The following is a 15,622-nucleotide window of genomic DNA, read 5'->3' on the forward strand; positions in this document are numbered from 1 at the left end:
CATATGGTTTCTGATCTCTTCATAAGGCCCAATGATCAGTTCCAATATAATGATGAATGAGTGGGAACACCATTTAAATTTTACACCCATTATCATATATTAGGGGTAAGATTATGGTCAACTGATTACTAGATATAAATTAAAATAAATCAAAAGCATAATATTTTGTCTGCTATTGTATACTCAACTAGATACATATTATGTTTATCTCTACTATTTAAACTGAGTGCTACAACAGTTTTCAAAAACATTTATTTTATTATAGATTAAAATGGTTATTTTATATTTAAAGGCAAAAATGTATTTCAACTGCATAGTAAAATAGAACCATGGCCTTTTCCAGCATCACCATCAAGGCAGACATAAGAATTGAGGCTCGTTGTTGTCTCAGCTGAATTATGAAGGTCTGTAAAACAGCAGTGGCTTGAGGTAGGCATCAATTTTATCCCAAAGGTGACTTCCACCCCCAAGGCTTCCAGTTGTCAAAAACACATTTGTGATTTCATTTGCTGCTGGGATATTTCACACTTCGGGACGTAATGCAAAGAATACGAGGCAGTCTTTGAATGCCAGGTGCCTCTCTTTCCTCTTCTGAGAATCTATTGATAATACTGTGCTGCAGCATTTGGGGCAAATGCTACCTTTTCTGAGTATTTACATCCATGACACTGGACCCTGTTGGTGTGCAAACATTTCCTTTGGGAAGCTTGGCAGTGAGGAGGGGATTGGTATTACTCACGGCCATCTGGCTCACTCGAGGCGTCTTACATCCCTGAACCCAATTCTCTTTTTCCCCTGTGATACCTTCCTCTCCACAGCAGTTGAGTATTTCCTGGGTTTTGGTATTATATACTAAAGAATAAATGTCAGAGTGACCTGTTTCTTTTAGCAAGTGACTCGGCATCCTAAATTTCACAGTGAAAATAGGTTGTCTGTAGCAAATGAAGGTTTTGTTTTGTCTTATCAAGATGTATTTGGGCTGTGTAAGTCGGAAAGTGGTTGTTCTTCCTATTAGCTTTACAGGGCAGAGATTACTTCTGGGGCAGAAAATGTGCTCTGCCTGAGAAGTACATGAAAGGAGTTCTATGCTTTCCTGCAGGTCAAGGGAAATGTGGCCCAGGCATGTGGCTGCTGCCAGGAAGCCATTTCAATGCCAGTAAGAAGCATGACATTAATTGTTCAGCTATACATCCACTCAACAAAGATCTGCTGAGAGCCTCTCGTCTGTCTCTCAGGTATTGGGATTTAGCAGCAAACCAAACAGGGAAGGTTGCTTTCTGAATGGAGAATTCATCCTGAAGGGGAGAGCAGACAGAGCAGCATAGAAAAGCAATGCAGATAATTCTAGCATGACAGAGAAAATACAAATAAACAGTGATCTCTGTGCAGGGGGAGTGGGGAAAGCCTCTCTGAGGGGGTGCCATATAAATGACTGAGTCCTGGCTCATGGGAGCTCAGGAAGAGCCTGGGACCGTGGTGCACCACCGGCAGAGGCCTGGAGTCAGAAATGAACCTGAGATGAGCCACAACAGCAAGAAGATGGAAGCTCCAGGGCAGCAAAGGAGGGACCAGTGTTGGAAATGGACAGTGTCCATTCCAGACGAAGCTCTGCTTCACCACGGTGCTGAGGAATTTGGGGAGCCCATCAGGGGACATGAAGCAGGAAAGGTCACTCTATTACAGGGGACTGTTGGTGAGGAAGAGTGGGAACAGGGAGTCTAGTGTGAGATTTCTTTCGAGAGGCCATGCTAAGTTTCCGATGGTTGCTGCGAAGGGGCTCAAACACAGAGGGTGCCGAGCAGTTTGTCCTGGTGCTAAAGGAAAAATATCCTCTTTGTTCCATGTCCCCTGAATCCTATACCCTGAAAAACCATTGCATATTCTGAGTAATACAGCTTTGGCTCACTGAGGTTGTTTAGAAAGAGACAAGAGGCAAAGACACATGAATATTTGTTCAGGTACCCAGAAGTTACTTGAGAAAGAGTTTGGGAGAAAGACAGACGATACAATAGTCTCAGGAAAAGCTTCAGAATTATTTCCAAGTAACTATTAACATGTGATGCATGTCCTAGTCAGTCAAACCAATAGATATTGTTCATGTACATCTGCCAGTGGGAGCTGAAATCAAATCCAAATTTTACAGAGCAGACTTACAAATGCATTTTGTAATACAATTACATTAGTTGTTCAGCTATATACCTGTCCTTATAAAACAAGCACACATTGTTTTTTCTGCTTACTTTCTCAATTATCACAAATAGATAATTCTTTTTAACTAGAAGTGTTAAAATATAAAGAGAAAGGATACTTTATTGTCTGGAAAGGTTATATCCTGTATGATTCCAATTTTATACATTCTGGAAAAGACAACACTGTAGAGACAGTGAAAAATAATCAAGGGTTTCTAGGGGTTCATAAGAAGGGGAGAGCACTGAATAGGTGAAACAGGTTGCATTTTTTTAGGGTGGTGAAACTATTCACTAGATACTGTAATGGTGGGTACGTGGCATGACACATTTGTCAAAACCCATAGAACTTTGCAGAACAGGGGGTGAACCTTAATCTGGAAACTTAAAATTCATTTAGGAAGTTGGAGATCCCAGGATAGAATGCAGACGACGACACAAAGCATAAATGCATTACAGATGTGCGAAACAATCTCCCCGAAGCGGGTGGGAGCAAACCGTGAGCAGGGACGCAGCTGGGAAGTGGGGGGTCTGAGCTGGAGCCAAAGCAACCTTCACCAGACTGCGCTCTGCTGGGGAAGTTTGTCCCCACACGGGCATGCGAATCAGTTCTGCCCCTGCTGCATTTATATGGATTTGAACAATTAAGTAAATGTCTGAGGGATATGGTGGGAGCCTGGAGGTCCCAGATGAGCAGGGGAAGGAGGCTGGGTGATCCACGCGGTAGCAGACTAGAGTTGGAAACCAGCAGAACTCACGTTTAGCCAATATAGATACAGGAGTTCGCAGAAGGAAATACTTGCAGATGTGTGTAAACACACAGGCCAATACACGCTCATAGATTAAGTGCTCTGCCTGCTGAGAGAGCCTAAAGGAAATATCCCAGGAAGTAAGTGCGTCTAGTGCCCAGATCTTGGTCTCTAATCCCATTCTTAAATTTAAAAAGCTAAGGCTCCTTGGATAAGTAGCTGGTTGTAGGACTGGAATACGGGATATACAACATGTATATCTTGTAGTGTCAGAAAGTAGGCAAGTGCTCAGAAAAGAAGACCGACATTGGTGGAGAGATGCTAACACGACACGGGAGCAAACCGAAAGAACTCCCAAAGGCCCAAGCCGGAACAGTTTGACCAAAAAAAATAGTTTGGGATTATTTTTAAAAGTATAAGATAGATTTCCAGAAACCCATAATGATATAAATGATTGAATAAATAAATAAATGGGGGAGAATGGACAAATCTCATGTGAAGAACTCCAAATAATTTACATGTGTCCTCTGTCCTCAAGGAAGGGAGGTATAATTCCCAATGCCTTCAGCAGGGCTGTACATAGTGACTTCTTTCCACAAAATAAGGGGGAGGAGGAAACAGTAAGTGTTCAGTGGAGAAGCCTGGCTGACATTATCTGGTCAGGGGGTCAAGGTCAGCATCAGCAATGATAAATCATGTTGACAGTGTAGAACTTGACAGAATGTGATGAAGACGGCACTTTAATTCTGTAATCTTCCTCCTCCAGTGTAAGTAAGAGAGAAACATCAGACAAATTCCAACAAAGCCATGGTCTGCAAGAGTCTTCCTCAAAGCTGTCACAGTTATCAAAGACATGGGAAGTTTAAGAAACTGTCACAGCCAAGTGGAGCCTAAGAAGGTGCCAACTAAATGGGATCCTGGAACAGAAAAAGGACACCAGGTAAAAACAAAGAAATCTGAATAAAGTGTGACCTTTGGTGAATCATGTATTAATATTAGTGTATTAATGGTAACACAGATAGCTATATAACAAATTATAATAAATGTATACTAATGTACAATGTTAATGGTAGAGGAAACTAAGCGGGGGGTATTTTGGAACTCTTTGTACAATCTTCTTAAATCTGTGTTCAATTCCTGTAAATCTAAGACTCTTCTAAAAATTAAACTCTGTTTAAAGAATGTCATGGGAGAAGACTTCCAGCTAGAGATGAGATGGATGCATGCATCTCTCCCTGTTCATCCCGCAATGAACAGCTAATTATAGGGAAAATAATCACGAGCAGGGGCATCAGCTCGGGGCCCTGGGGATCCAGGAAGAACAGGGCTCCTTTGGTTTTCTTTTTGCCTCCACATATCCCAGCCTGGAGGCAAGACAAGTCTGCAACCCAGAAATGCCAATGGGAGCTGACCAGAAAAATCTTGAAGACTTCTTTTCAGCTGCAGGACTGAGAAAGGGCCAGTCTAATAAGAAAGTAACCTTTTTGACAATAGCCATTCTTCTCCAGTCAAACCCAACAGAAATAAAATGTGGCCTCTCACTGCTCTCAGCAAGTCTCAGTGGGAAACCAAGCATGCCACACTGCCCAGCAAGAATGAGGTACCCCTCCCAACAGCACCTGCGGCATGGGGCCTGATTGCAACCTGCCCGGGTGACGGTAGCAGGGTACTCTTGCCCTCCCCATGGCACTGCATGTCCACCCTGGCAGTAATGAGACATCACAACCCTCCCCAGACTGAGTGGTGTCAGGTGAGACAGTGCAGACCAGGATTTCCACCCTCACCCCATGATAATGAGGTACCTGTTCTCCACCCAGTGATAGTCCTAGAGGCCAAGCAGGAGCTTAGGTACCCCCACTCCTCTGCATGGTGGTAATATGCAGAATGACTGCAGTGCTAGATTTCCACCCCACCTGCTGGCAATGGGGTGGCACTGCCACTTACCCCAGCACTAAAACATGATTTAAAGAAGGCATATAAGTGCCAGAGTTTCATAACAACCAAACACCAATGATACAATAAAAAAGTATCACTCATCACACCCAGAACCAGGAGATGCCAACTTCAATTAAAAAAAGACAATGAATAGACTCCAGTGAAAAGATGTCAGAAGATGTCAGAATTGTCTGACAAAGGATGAGAAACTAAAAAATTCTGGAAACAAGTAAAAATAGAAAGATTTAGCAAGCATTAGAAGATAGAAGAACCAGAAGGAAATTTTAGAGTTGGGGAATGCAGACATCTAATTAAAAATTGTCTAGATGGGCTCAGTAGCAGAATGGCCCTGACAGAGGAAAGCATGACTACACATCCAGATAGAACAAATGGAACGGAATAAAGCAGACAGCAAAGGGAAACAGAGGGAGCTTAATAACCATGAGAATGAGGACAAGTCCTCACAACTTGAGGGGAGCAGTTAAAACAGCCGTGAGTGGGAAATGCGAGCACTGAATCCTAGTGGCCCGAAATCAACTACCTAAGATTTAACAGTAAGAAACTAGAAAAAGAACAGAAAAGTTCATCTAGAGCAAGCAGGTTAAAAGAAATAAAATAGGGCAGAAATAAATGAAATTGAAAGCAGATAGGAAAAAAAGAAAGAAATAGTGTTTTTTTAAAACACCTGAATTGAAAAATCTCTATTATGATTTATGAAGGAAAAAAGGGACAGGAGACATAGATTACCAAATCTGGAATGAAAAGAGACTATGACTCTAGATCTCACAGACATCAAAAGGGAATAAGTAAGGGAATACTGCAACACTGTGCACATAAAATTCTGTAACTTTAGACAAAACGGCCCAATTCTTTGAAAAGCATGAAGTACCGAAATTCACCAAATCTGAAATAATTAGAAAACTATTAATGAAATAACTCATACTTATAAAAACTCCCCAAAATAAATCTCCAGGGCCAAGAATTGTACCCAACATTTAAGAATTAAAAACAATTTTACACATTGTCTTCCAGAAAATATGAGGAAGTACTTCCCACTTCATTCTATGAAGTTAGTTTTACACTCTAACAAAACCAGACAAAGACACTACAAAAAAGAAAACTAAACACTACGTGTCATGAATACTGACACAGGTTTTTTAAAATGCAAATCCAATTAATCAATATACAAAATTATACACCATGACCAAAGTGATCTATTCCAGTGATGCAGGCTGTTTCCATTCTCAAATATCAATAAATGTATTTCATCATGTTTTTTAAAAATCACGTAAACATGTCAACTGGTGCAGAAAAATAATTTGATAAAATTCAACAATAACTCGTGATGAATAAGCTCAGCAAAAATGGATAAATAGAAACTTCCTCAATCTTGTAAAAAATATATATATAAGACCTATGGTTAACTTATTATTGCATGGTGAAGACTTCTTTCCCCCCTAAAATCATGAACAAGGCAAGATGTCCACTCTCGGCACAGCTTTTTAGTATAGAACTGCAAATTTTAACCAGTTCAATTAAGCGAGAAACTAAAGTAAACTGCAGGTGCATCAGAAAGAAAGGAAGAACTGTCACTATTTGCAGAAGATTCGGTCTACGTGATGCACACCGCAAGGAATCATCATAAAACTCCTTAGGTATGTGAGCTCGTCAGTGTCATGAGATATAAACACAGCATGCAAAAGTAATCACATTTCTATATACTCTCAATGAACATGTGGAAACCAAATCAAAATCATATTTGTACGTGCGCAAAGAAATGAAACACTTGTGCACAACCATGGATGCCAGAATTACAAAACACCGATGACAGCGATCAAAGGCAGTCTCAGTGACTGGGGAGAGATTCCCTGTTAATGGATTACAAGTATAAACATAGTAGAATCATCAATTCTCCTCAAATTGATATATAGGATTAAGCAAGTCCTCCCAAAATCACAGTTAATTTTCTGTAGAAATAAAAAAGCATATTGTCAAATTTATATGGGAAGGCAAGAGAACTGAAATCTCTGAATTGATTTCGAAAAGTAAGAAAGAAGTAGAAGGCATCACGTGCCCCAGTTATAACCCTCACTACAGCTGCAGTAATCAAATCTGTGCGAAATTGGCGGAGTTGTAAGGAAGCAGCTGGAGAACCGAGAAACAGACGCACACGGTGTGGCCGGATGATTTATGACAAGGGGGAAAAGCTAGTCATTAATGGATTAATAGCAAATCTACTAAAAACACTGAAAAGTACATGTTAAATGGGTGAAGTCCATGTTATGTGAGTGAATAAAAGAAACAGGGTTTCCTTTGTTTTCATCAAATGGGTCCTAATGTTCAAAGAACTGAAGGTGCATTAGTGAGTCGCTGAGTCAGATGTGGGGAGCCTTGATTTTCTGAGAAACAAGGAAGAGGAAAATGAGACATTTTACGTCCATGTGTCTTCTGTTTACTTCATTTTTAAAATCAAGCTGTGCATTTCTAAAGAATATGGTCAGCTCTTAATTATTTCATGGTTTATTCCCTCTGGGGGTTATTTCTCTGCCTGCATTGTCTCAATTGTATAGTAAAGGAATTATATCAGAGGATGGGCAGTAGACCGTGAAAATCAAATAAATTAATCTGACTTTGAACTGTTGTCACAAAAAGTTCAATAATAGAAGCATAAGTTGGCTGATATTTGGGATAAATTCAGACTTTTCCACTCTTGCAAGCTTTAGCTGCTGTCAGAGAGGATATACAGTCCCATTTGCCATTTGGGGTTTTGCCTTGTGACCAGTTAAAACACAAATTGCCCAGGATCAGAGAGACCATGAAATAAAAACATTCATCCCATGCTAATTGTGCTGAGTCCCAGGGCTTTTCCTACTTTTCCTTCTGAATATAGGGACTTATGGATTAAGATATTGGTGTGTCAGAAAAGCCCAACCCAAGTTACTAAAAAAGATCTGTGGAAGCACACTTATTGAAACCTTCACAGTTGCACTCAAAGAAGGAAAACTAGGAACCATAGACCACAACGTGGAGATAATTTCCACAGCCTGTAGCCAAAAATAAAAACAAAGGATTGAAGAATACCCCTCCATGTTCTGCCTGGGAAGCCAAACAGTCTTTCTTGCTGGCTTGGTAAAAGCACAGACACACTGGTCTCACTGTACAAAGACATCATATTCCTGAATTTCAACTTCTATTGAAAGAATATTTTCATGAGACTATGTATGTCCTGCTAATGCTCTCATGTTCAGGGGAGAAAGGTGGTAAGAAACTGAAGTTAGAGGGTAAAACAAGGTGCCAATTTGGTATAAACTATGTAAAAAAGCATTAACTGAAAAGCAACAAGATGGCCACCTGAGCAGGTACATTCACCTTGCTGTCCACTCTGAGGCTCATGGGAAAGATAGGAAATAGCCAAGACAGGTAGTCGACTCATAACAACAACTTGGAGAAATGTTTTCAAAATTAGCAGCAGCATTTTGAGGAATTTTTAAAACATGGGAAGGACTACGAACCAGACATAATAAAAACATTAATGAAAACATGTTAACAGAGGGCATGTGCAGCCTATCAGTTTTATCAATGAAGCTCAGGAAAGCTCCAAATAAAAGTTACCAATATCATGTGGGAAATACCACTTTCAACAAATGATACTGGAAGAGTTGAACACATCCATAAAAAAGCATGTATCTTTATTTTATATCATATATAAAAATGAACCAACCCCGAATAGCCAACGCAATCCTGAGAAGGAAGAATAAAGCTGGGGGATTACGCTCCCCAACTTCAAGCTCTACTACAAAGCCATAGTTATCAAGACAATTTGGTATTGGCACAAGAATAGACCCACAGACCAGTGAAATAAAATAGAGAGCACTGATATAAACCCAAACATATATGGTCTATTAATATATGATAAAGGAGCCATGGACATACAATGGGGAAATGACAGCCTCTTCAACAGCTGGTGTTGGCAAACTGGACAGTTATATGCCAGAGAATGAAACTGGATCATTGTCTAACTCCATATACAAAAGTAAACTCGAAATGGGTCAGAGACCTGAATGTATGTCATGAAACCATAAAACTTTTAAAAGACAACATAGGCAAAAATCTCCTGAATATAAGCATTAGCAACTTCTTCCTGAACACATCTCCTTGAGCAAGGGAAACAAGAGCAAAAATGAACACATGGGACTACATCAAACTAAAAAGCTTCTGTACAGCAAAGGACATCATCAAAAGAACAAAAAGACATCCTACAGTATAGGAGAATATATTTATAAATGACATATCTGACAAGGGGTTAACATTCAAAATACTTCAACACCCAAAAAGCAAATGAACCTATTAAAAAATGGGCAGAGGACCTGAAGACACAATTCTCCAAAAAAGAAATCCAGATGGCCAACAGACAGATGAAAAGATGCTCCACATCACTAATCATCAGGGAAATGCAAATTGAAACCACAATGAGATATCATCTTACACCAATAAGGATGGCCAGCATTGAAAAGACTAAGAACAACAAATGCTGGTGAGGATGTGGAGAAAGGGGAACCCTCCTACACTGCTGGTGAGAATGTAAGCTAGTTCAACCACTGTGGAAAGCAATATAGAGGTTCCTCAAAAACTAAAAATAGAAATACCATTTGACCCAGGAATCCCACTCCTTGGAATTTACCCAAAGAATACAAGTTCTCAGATTCAAAAACATATGCACCCCTATGTTTATCACAGCACTATTTACAGTAGCCAAGATATGGAAGCAACCTGTGTCCATCAGTAGATGAATGGATAAAGAAGTGGTACATATACACAGTGGAATACTATTCAGCCATAAGAAGAAAACAAATCCTACCATTTGCAACAACATGGATGGAGCTGGAGTGAAATAAGCCAGGTGGAGAAAGACAAGTGCCAAATGATTTCCCTCCTTTGTGGAGTATAACAGTGAAGCAAAACTGAAGGAACAGAAAAGCAGCAGATTCACAGACTCCAAGAAGGGACTAGTGGTTACCAAAGGGGAGGGCAGATGGGGAGGGAGAGAGAAGAGGATTGAGGGGCATTGTATTTAGTACACATGGTGTGCTGGGGGTCACGGGGAAAACAGCCATAGCACAGAGAAGGCAAACAGTGAATCTGTGGCATCTTGTACACTGATGGACAGTGACTGCACTGGGGTATGGGTGGGGACTTGATAATATGGGTAAATGTAGTAACCACATTGATTTTCATGTGAAAGCTTCATAAGAGTGCATATCAATAATACCTTAATAAAAATAATAATTCTGCATGACAGGGTTGTTGGGGGCACGGATGAAAAAAAAACCAAAAATGGATAATAGACATAAATATGAATGGTAATGCTTTAAAACTTTCAGAGAAAACAGAGTACAAAGCTTTATGCTGTTATGTTAGGCAACTATTTTTCAGCTATGACACCAAAAAATAATTCATAAAAGTGAAAATAGTCAACTTCCCTTCATTGAAATTAATAACATTTATATTTAAAGATATGGTTAAAAGATCTGAATACAAGCTACAGACTGGAAACAAATATGTGAAAAACACATATCTGATAAAAGATTCACATCCAAAATACATAAAGAACTCTTTCAACTTAGCAATAACAAAGAAAACAATTTTTAATATTGGGAAAAGATCTGACCACACCCTTCACCTGAAAATGTAAGTGGATGGCAAATAAATAGGTAGAAAATGTTCAATGGCATTTGTCATTAGGAAAACACATATTAATACCTCAATGAGATATCATTATTCAGTTATTAGAAAGGTAAAAATCCAAAAAAGAAACCAGTGATACTAAATGTTGGCAAGAATGAAGAGCAATAGGACCTCTTGCTCCTTGCTTGGGGGAATATAAAGTGACTCAGTGACTTTAGAAGACAGTTTGGAATTTTTTACAATGTTAAATATATATTTACCATACAACCCAGCAATTGAACTCCTAGGTATTTGCTCAAGCAAACTGAAAACTGAAATTAGTACCAAACTCTGCACTTGAATGTTTGTATTATAGCAGCTTTATTTGTAATTACTAAATATTGTGGGGTGGGGAAACAAAACAAGATGTCCTTCAGTGGGGGAATGGATAAAACAAAGTGTGGGACCTGTGATCAAAAAGACTGAGGTATTGATTGATGAAACAAGACGCATGAACTCCACATGCATTTTGTTAAGTGAACAAAGCCAGCCACATAAGTCCACATACTGTGATTGCATTCATAACATTTAGGAAAAGGAAAAACTACAGGATGGAAAATGTATTATTCATTGCTATTGGTTGGGGGAGGAGAGGATGACTGACTGACTGCAAAGGGATTGGATTTACTCAATAAAGTGACCATTAAAGTACATGAACTGGAAAATCCACCAGATACTCTGGGACACGAGGATGGAAATCAGACTGTGACAAATGAATCAACCAATTAATCGAAAGGAGAGGGGAAAGGAAACTTGGAAAATAGTGTTTTTACTGGAAATTTATGCTAAAGACAGAAAGAATTATACATAAATAATACACTCTACTTGGTAAATATTATTTAATTGAAATGAAAAGGACCAAACCAGCTAAAACAATCTTGAAAATGAACAAATTTGGAGGCCCACCCTTTCTAATCTCAAAAGTTTCCTGGGAAGTTATTCCAATCAAAAGACTGTGGTACTGGCCCAAGGACTGGTATAGAACAAGGGAGTAGAACTGTTGTGGGCTGGGGTCATTCTCCTCCGTTCTCGTCCCCCTGCAACAAACTGAGAGGCAGACACAATAGCGAGGCAGAGGGGAAGTCTTGCTTGAATACACTCCGGGGGCAGAGCAGGCCAGAGGCAGGGTAGACACGGGCCGCCATCTGCTATGCGGGAGGGAGGCCTTTGTAATAATACATAGGGAGGCCTATATTTTAATCCAGGTAGGAGGTGTCTCTTTGATTGACAAGGTGGGGTTATTTGATTGATGTGTCCACCTGTATAGCCATCTCTCTCAGTGTACGTGTCCTTCCTATGACGAGGCACGGTGTTTTGGGCAGCCCTTAGTTTTGTTTGATTGTGCCCACGTTGGGATCAGGTTGGGACCAGTTTGACTTGGTCCTGATTGGCAAAGAAGTTACCTCCCCGTAAAGCCTCTGTTGTCTTCATGTAGGACCCCTTACCTGGGCAGGCTGGGCAGTTTTTCCTTGAACTTATCTTCCCTTCCCCCAGCTGCTCATGTCTATCTTTCTACCCAACAGAACTAAGAACACGCATATCTGTGACCAATTAATTTTTGCAAAGGTGGTGAGACCATTTAATGGGGATAGAATAGTCTTTTCAATAAATGGCAACTGTATATTCACATGCAAAAGATTGAAATTGGGCCTCACCTCACACTATATATAAAGAGTAACTTAAGTGTAAGCTAAACTATACAACTGTTCGAAGGAAACAGATGTAAGTTTTTGTGATCTTAGGTTAGGAAAAATTTCATATTTACAACACCAAAAGAACTCACACAAAAATAAAATTAATTCTATTTCAGCAAAATTATTATTACTCTTATTTTTTGTTCAAAGACATCATTAAGGAAATGAAAAGGTAATCAGCAGACTGGGGGAACATATTGCAAATCATATCTTATAAAAAGCTCATATCTAAAATACATAAAGAACTCTTAAAATATTTTAAGAATTAAAAGGACCAAATAACAGGGGCAAATGATTTGAAAAGACATTTCAGTGAAGAATAAAACTTCCTAAAAGCACATGAAGAGATATTCAGCATCATTAGTCATTAAGGAAAGTCAGATTAAACCCCACTGAATGCAACCCAGAACCTTTAGAATGACTGTTATAAAAAAGACAGACAGAACAGAGCATTGGCAAGGACATGGTAAAAAGGGAATTGACATACACTGCTAGTACAATGTAAAATGGGACTGTTTGGCAGTTTCTTAAAAGGTTAAGCATAAATTAACAATGTAAACCAGTGAGTCCATTTCTAGGACTCTACACACAAGAAATAAATGTATAGATTCACAAAACGACTGGTCTATGACTGTTTATAGCAACAGTATTCCAGTTCCTCACCATAAAAAGAAAAACTCAAATATCTACCAACTGTTAAGTGGATATGATGGAATACAATTCAGCAAAATAAATAAATAAATAAAATTCTTATATATGCTAAAACATGAAAAACCTCAAAACATTATGCCAAATTAAAGAAGCCAGACATAAAACATGACCCATTGAGCTTACCTTCATCTAGGGTGACTAGACTTCCCCTGCATTCCTGAAGGATATTTTCACTGAAAATACAAACCAGCCTTAAGAAGTTTTCCTGAGCACGTGGAAAATCCCGTGCTTCTTCTGCTGGCCTCCCCAGTCTCGGTGAGAATGAGTAATCATCTGATTGCTTTTCCCTATCTGTAATTTATTACTCTCTGCTGCCTTTTTTTTTTTTTGTAATAAAAATATTTTAATACCTAGACAACTACTGATCATATTTTTTTTTGAGAGGGCATCTCTCATATTTATTAATCAAATGGTTGTTAACAACAATAAAATTGAGTATGGGGGGTCAATGCTCAATGTACAATCATTAATCCATCTCAAGTCTAATTCTCGTCAGTCTCCAATCTTCTGAAGCATAACGAACAAGTTCTTATATAGTGAACGAATTCTTACATAGTGAATAAATTCTTACATGCTGAACAGTACAAGGGCATTCATCACAGAAACTTTCGGTTTTGATCACGCATTATGACCTATAAACAATCAGGTCAAATATGAATATTCGTTTGATTTTTGTACTTGATTTATATGTTGATCCCACATTTCTCCCTTTATTATTATTATTATTTTTATTTTTAATAAAATGCTGAAGTGGTAGGTAGATGCAAGATAAAGGTAGAAAACATAGTTTAGTGCTGTAAGAGGGCAAATGTACATGATCAGATGATCAGGTGTGTGCCTATGGACTAAGTATTAATCCAGGCTAGACAACGGCAGCAAAACATCCACGGATGCAGAAGATTTCTCTCAAAACAGGGGGGTGAGGTTCTGAGCCTCACCTCTGTTGATCCCCAAATTCTCACCTGATGGCCCCCCTGCGACTGTGCCTGTCTTAGGTTGTTCCTCCCTTGAGGAATCTTACCCGTCTCTGGCTAACCAGTCATCTTCCGGGGCCATACAGGGAAATGTAAAGTTGGTAAGTGAGAGAGAAGCCATATTGTTTGCAAAGGTTAGCTTTCTACTTCTTTGCAGATTTATGCCCTGTGGCTTCTATGCCCAGCACTTGTCTCGAGGTATCTTTACCACTTGGAGGAATTATGATACTCGGTAAATTCGATATGAGGCACGAATTCTATTTAAGGGTTGTAATTAGGAAGAAAGAAGAAAAGCTACAGATGTAGCATATGGAAGGAAACATGGGAGGATTGATTATTTCTTTGACATATCTTCTTGTAGAGTACCTTAAGTATGTATAGGTTTTAAACTACTAACTAATTTGCACACACATATTAACATAATAGGAATACGATGACATAAACAAAGCAAATCTATAATTACCATCCATCTCCAGTGAAGCCAAGAAAACCATTTAGGCACCCTAGGCATTTGTGAAAATTTGTCTATGATATGATGGATATTGTGCAACTGTACTTGAACAGTCTGAGAGAAATCAGACAAATTAAAGCAGCCCATTTCTGGGATCTGTTCACATCCCATATGTTCTTTTAACCGTAGATAGTCTATAGTCATAAGATTTTGGAGTGCTACACCTTGCACCCCTCCCAACTCCTGGTTGAGTTCCAACAGTACAGATCCGGTCAAATTCGTTGTCTCACTGTATGCACATGCCAGCCTAGACATCTTCCTCCTCATTTCTATGGCAAGTCCAGGAGACGGTGGGCTGGATGCAGCCACAACCGCAGCATCGTCCGGATCCCTGTGGAGGCATTTTGATGAACATCCCCTGGCACAAGTCCTTCAGAGAGTGCTGATGCCGGAAGCTCCTCCTCATATCGTATCTTAGTTCATTTTCTGGGTATCCAAGCTAGGCCTTGATCTTCTGCATAGAAACAAACAGACCCTTTGCCCACACTTTGACATGCCCTCTATACCATTGTGCAGATCTCATTGGAGGTCAGCACAGAGTAACTGCTTTTTTTCTTTTTTTAATTAAGAGAAAGGAATATTATCAGAAAAGAGTACCTCCATAGCTGATCATCTGACACCCTTTAAGTGATCAACATTAAGGATATTTAAAGCATGTGTTGATCTTTGATTTACCAATAGTTTTATCCTATCAAGGAGTAATCCCCCTTTTCTTTCTTTCTTTCTTTCATTCTTCTTTTTTTTTAATTTTTAATCTATACCTACATGAAGAATACTATGTTTACTATGCTCTCCCCTATATCAGGTCCCCCCTAACAACCACATTACGATTACTGTCCATCAGCTTAGCAAAATGTTGTAGAGTCACTACTTGTCCTCTCTGTGTTGTGCAGCCCACCCTCCCCTTTCTCCCTCCCCCCCATGCATGCTAATCTTAATACCCCCCTTCTTCTTCTCCCACCCTTATCCCTCCCTGCCCACCCATCCTCCCCAGTTCCTTTCCCTTTCATACCTGTTAGTCCATTTTTGGGTTCTGTAATTCCGCTGCTGTTTTGTTCCTTCAGTTTTTCCTTTGTTCCTATACTCCTCAGATGAGTGAAATCATTTGGTATTTCTCTTTCTCCGCTTGGCTTATTTC

General features: G+C 39.4%; 1 long non-coding RNA gene across 1 annotated transcript in view; it reads left to right on the forward strand.

The window, feature by feature from the left end:
• The first annotated feature begins 361 nt into the window (after positions 1 to 361).
• The window catches only part of LOC140845087 (uncharacterized), a 29,089-nt gene continuing 13,828 nt past the window's right edge, over positions 362 to 15,622 (forward strand). The window contains exons 1-2 of the long non-coding RNA XR_012123759.1: positions 362 to 429; positions 3,702 to 3,875. This is a non-coding gene — a long non-coding RNA (uncharacterized lncRNA). The remainder of the gene's footprint in view (positions 430 to 3,701; positions 3,876 to 15,622) is intronic.

This window comes from Manis javanica, chromosome 2 (genome assembly GCF_040802235.1).
Source record: "Manis javanica isolate MJ-LG chromosome 2, MJ_LKY, whole genome shotgun sequence".
Taxonomy (NCBI): Eukaryota; Metazoa; Chordata; class Mammalia; order Pholidota; family Manidae; genus Manis; species Manis javanica.